The following is a 6,000-nucleotide window of genomic DNA, read 5'->3' on the forward strand; positions in this document are numbered from 1 at the left end:
CATGATTTCTTTTTAACATTTCAATAAACTAATGAATATTTTCTAATTTTTCTTAATCGTGAAATTAGACTAAGCCCCGAATAGTAATGTTATATATATTACTCTGAAAAAGATTGAAAGCATCACAGCTTGACAAGTAGAAATAGTAGATTCAGAATGACGGGTGAGAGGTATTTGAGATGGAACCTCCGAGTAGTTTGTACGAAGGCTAATGAGGGGATCCATTGTGGTTGCAGCTTGGACTAGAACAAGTCGAATGGTATAAATTTGGGCTGTCAAAGATGATTTTGTAGTTGTTCTGGATGTTCCGCTACATGATTCATATATGCATAATTTATAGGTACATATGTTAGCTAGCTATGGTTTTGTAGTTTTTCTTTTCCTCTACTGTCTTCCACTTTTCAAGTTGGCTCTGCTTTGAGATATTCTTGGTTGAAATTTTTGAGTTTGGAGGCTTATAGTGGAAATTTATTAGATAATTAATATTTTAATAGAATAGTGATAATTTTTTGTTATTTAGTGTTGTTAAAAAATAATTAGTTAAATTTATAAAATTAAATTTTCTAATTAAATTTTAGCCAAACTTTGACTAGGACACTGCTACTATGGGTGAAAGTTATTTTATCTAATCTATCAACATTAAAAATATAAAATTTTAAATATGTTATTAAAAAATTAATATTGTATCAATTAACTAATGTATAATATCAATTAACTAATTATATAATTATTATATAAGTTAATAATATAATTTTTATCTAATTTAATTTATTATCACTGACCATATAAAATAATTTTTTGCTCTGTTAATTACATAATCTACATTAATAATTCACTTAATTTTAATTTAATAGTTTAAATAAATTTATTTATTTTAAAAAAATAATAATAATTTAACCGGACCGAACAGATAAACCGAGTCGAATTGAACCGATAATTAGGAATGTTTAGTCCGGTTCGATCCCGTCCGGAAAAATTGGTCCATCACTCGTTATTTGGAATAGTCCATCGTTGGGCGGTCACTGGTAGGACTGTGCAAAAAAGTACATAACCTGGTCTGTCCATAAGACCCGATCCAAACCGACCCAAAAATGCGGTTTGAAATAGTTTGTGGGTCGAATCCACTGGAACCGATTACACGTTTTCACAATTGATTTCAAACCCTAGCTATCATCCCTTCCCATTTCTCTATGTCTTCATAACCACTTGCAGTCGATTTAAAGCACGAGTTGGAGCATGTTATACGGATTGTTGATCTATTGTTCAACCACAAGGAAAATCCTCAGTTTTATGCTGATTTGGAAAAACAAAAAGAACAAAATAGAGCATTTCATCACGAAAAAAAACCAAACCTTATAAACTACACGAACAAACAATTAAATTGAGGAAGAAAAGTAGAGCTTGCTTGCATCAACCGTGGGAGATCGGTTCAAGCACCATTCAAGAATCCCCATAAAACCCATATCGAAGGCTCTACAAAAATGTCCATTTCATCGCAGATCCGATGAAAACCAATATAAAAGCTACGATCGCAGTACGTGAGAGGAGAACTCATTTCATCGCGGGGCCACCATTGTCACTGTCACCCCCGAGTGCCATGACTAGAGTCAGCAGGATCAACACAACGATAACTCTAGGAATGCAACTGCAACCATGACGAGCTCTCCCACTCCAGGAATGCAGCTACAACGATGACTCAATAGCTACGGTTTCGTTTCGACTTCTTCTTCTCACTCTCACTTTCTCTGCATTTGTGTATTTGTATATAATCTCTCTATAAAAGTGACAAATAATTTCACTTTGGTTAAAATTATAATCAACGCTCGTGATGTGCTCATCAAACTCAAATCGGGTCGGATCGTTTTTTTGGTTGTAAAAATCGAGTCAAATCGAATTAGATCGGATCGAGCCTAAATACTAATCGAATCAGTCGGTGCTCGCCCCCAGTCACTGGTGAGGCATTCAATGTAATAATGTCTTTTGTACTGATCCTTAGTAATGGTGGTTCTGTTAGGTTGATTTTGTTGGGGAGGGTCGCGTTCGTTTTAGGTTGGTTGGGCTCCCTTTCGTATGTCCCCGCTCGATAACAGTAGATGGTCTATTAGTAGGATAATAACAAAAAATCTACTCAACCTCCTACTATTCACACAACCTCCACACTCCACATTATTTTTAATTTTTATTATTTTTTTCTTTTATTAAATATTTATTATATGAATAATGAATAAAAAATTTGAAATAATTTAAAAAGAATAAACTCAAAAAAAAATTTAAAAAAAATATTAAAAATTTAAAAAATTTAAAAAAGTGTGGAGTGTGGAGTGTGGTGGAGGTTGTGTAGCAAAGCTCAGGATAATAATAGGCTTGTTATCTGGTACTATCTATTTTTTTTATTTTTTTAAATTTTCTTATTATTATTTTTTATTTAATGATTAATAAAATTACTATTAATAAATTTGTATATTTTTTTAATTTTTCAATAATTAAAGATATTAATAGTATATTTTAAAAAGTTATAAAAAATAAAAATTTTAAATAAATTATAAAATAATAAATAAGTAATAGAAAATAATATTATCTGGAATCGGTCCATTAAAAGTAGATCATCGATTGGATACTGGATTTGTCCCTTTCCAGCTTTTATCAATTAATTTTCCACCGAAAGCAGGCTTGTCCTACTTGCGCCATCATTACTCTTTATTTTTATATAAAAATAAATAAATTGCACCTGGGAGTCCATCGTAATTTTCGTTATCTTAATTTGCCAATATGAAATTTGGCATCCGATCTTTTATATTGATCCGAAAACATATTGGTTATTTTGAGTAAGGAAAATATAATAAAATATAGGAATTACACAAATGAATTTTATAAATTTAATAAATTCTAAATTCTAAAGAGTATTTTCAAATAAAGGGAATCCTTGATGTCTTGGTAATTGATTGATTTTATTTTTAATATATATTAACAAGAAGACGATATGTCGATGTAGCCAAGGTATTGATGTATTTTAATCCATCGAAAAGATCCAAAGCCACGTGAACATCTGCTCACCTCCCATTCCAAGGACCAGGAACCAGATAATTATTTGACTGTATAATTCTTATAATTCATCTCATTTTATTTAATTATAATAATTTTTTAAAATTTTTATATTAAATAAATAAATAATTTAATTTTTTAAAATTTTAAAATAAAATAATTTTAAAAAATATATTTTAATAATATTTTATTTACCATTTAACTTATAAATTTATTTTTATATAATTTATTTATACGACAAATCTGCAGCAGTTGTCAAACAAATAACATGACAGAATTCAGTACTTACGTAGTTGACCATAGGTAACGGCCGGGGGCCATGCCAACGATGGGTTTGAATGCAGTTGCGTAAAGCTCCAGTAATTGATTTTTGGACTAATCATATGGAAAGGTCGGTGAGTGAGTGACTGTTAATTTAACTTTATTTCATGAGACGTGGTTGGATGCAAGAAATTAAAGCCACAATGGCATCTCCCGAGCACCGGATTCAAATCCCTGACCTGGCCTTCGACCAAACTTGCCTGATCAACGAAATAGTAATAACAATATAATAACTACGTACGTACAAGATCAGAATCGAAAGTTATCATGAATTTTAAGCTTACACATTAACTTGAAGAGTATCATTTAAAGACTTTGCTGAATTAAAACTTGATCTATTATTATTGCTTGATATGCAGATTTCACTGAATATTCACCATTCTGGTTTAAAATTCAAACCACTTTACCTGCTCATATAATCTTATTGGAATTAGAATGTTTCTTATTTTTGAGATGCTTTCCTGATTGAATAGAGTTTGTATTTTTGAAACATCCTAAATCCTGAAATTGATATTTATAAGATCAAATTCCTGCATGTAAAAAGGAATACTTAAAATAAAAAATTTACTCAACAAAGGTCAAAACTTCCGAATTTATAATGGAGAATTAAATCCTACCAGATTTAGACTTGTTCAAATCATTTCCCATCAAGAAATAGAAGAAGGTATATTTTACAACTACGAAAAAGAAACTTTAATGCATCTTTTTGTAGAATGTCCTATTAACATAATCTTGTGCAAACAAAACAGTTGACCTTTAAACCTTGCAAATCTACTTATTGTTTTTATATCAGACTGGATTTGAATGATCATTTACCCGAAAAGAAAATTAGGACTTCAAAAAGAGGAAAAATACCACTTCTAACCATTTGCAGTTATAATGATGGATTTTATCTTTGAAGAAGAGAAATAATATTATTCATAATCACACTTTTCTATTCATTGAAGAGGCAAATCTTCAACTCAAGCATATCTATGAAGACTATAAAGAAGCATGGAGGGAAAAACTATATCAACAAAGCAAAGCAAAGCAAAAAATGGTATCTCCTCCTCCAAATTATCAAAACTTCAATTTTGTTGCAGCGTGGTTAGTTTTCAATAATCTCAACAATAGGAAGAAACTATAATGGAGATATTCTAGAAATCATGATAAAAAAATGTACAAACCATTATCCCTTTAATTGTAGAAGCAAAAACAGCGTTGCTAACAACCAAGATGACTTCAATTCATAATCTTGCAACAATAGAATGGGAATCAAAATAGATTTTTTTTTTTTTTTTTTTTTTTTTTCAACAAAGAGGACGGTACCCCAATTTTATTAAAGAACCCTCACTTGTGGCGGAGGAAAACCGTGGTTACAAGCCAGAAGTCTGGGGGTTATACATAAGCAAAAAGGACCAGAACCCAGACCTCACAAAAACCCTAGGCCTCAAACTAAATGACAATTTTAAAGAAAATACAGGGAATTCAATCCAGCCAACCTAAAAATCACCTGCAAGAAAAAACAGCTCGGACATATAAGAGGAAAGTAAGAAAACCGGCTGGAATTAGAACGTACCTCACTACGATATACGCAAATAGGGGAGACCAATTCTATCCATGCGCAGAAGACCTCTTAATTTACTAGGCAAATTATCACGATCCTCAGACCACTCCATATTCAAGCCCTCCGCTCCCATTTTGGCAAGGAAATCAGCAACGGCATTACCTTCACGAAAGACATGATTCACTCTATAGTCCAGTTGTTCCATGCAGACTTGAAGCTCATCCCAATAATCCTCAAGGTACCAAAGGTCACAATTTCCTTTTTTAATCCAATTAACCAGAATTTGGGAATCAATCTCAATATCCACTCGAAAAAAACCAAGATGACAACATCTCCGGACACCTTCAAGCAAACTTCTCAATTCAGCAAGATTATTAGATCCCTGACCCAAGGGAACAGCAAAAGCAGCACACATCTTACCACTGGCATCACGAATGACACCCCCAGCCCCAGATGGGCCAGGATTGCCCATACTACTCCCATCTGTATTAAGCTTAACCCTATCCAGCAGGGGTGGGTTCCATTTCACCACAGAGATTTTCTTAGCTCTCGGAGGCAAAACATGGATGTCCAGTCTTTTTAAAATGGCAACATCTTGATTAGGAAGTCTCGTAGGATTTTTGTTCAATTGCATGATTCTACCAATCCAACTTTTAATAGAAAGCCAAACCGTCTCCATGGTATCCAAAAGGTCATCATATCTAGCTTTACAGCGCCTCTCCCAAAGTTTCCAAGAAACAATGGAGGGGATCAAACCAAAGATAGTCTTAACTTGAGAGGACTTGCTAGCCCGACGGAACCAAAAATCAATTTGTTCTTGCCAAGTACGAAAAACACCCATGTGCACACCTAACTGAATAGCCGCCCTACGCCAAAGATGTCTAGCAAAATCACCAGTACAAAGGACATGATTAAGATCCTCCATGTTTCCCGACGCACAACAATTACACTTAGACACCATCGGGATCCCAGTCATATTAATCTTGGCATCTACACTCAAGCAATTATTGGAGGCCTTCCACATCATTATAGAAATTTTTTTTGGGATATTATTGTGCCAAATCCAGTGAGCCCAATTAAGAGGAGGCGCA

Source organism: Juglans regia, chromosome 13 (assembly GCF_001411555.2).
Source record: "Juglans regia cultivar Chandler chromosome 13, Walnut 2.0, whole genome shotgun sequence".
Lineage (NCBI taxonomy): Eukaryota > Viridiplantae > Streptophyta > Magnoliopsida > Fagales > Juglandaceae > Juglans > Juglans regia.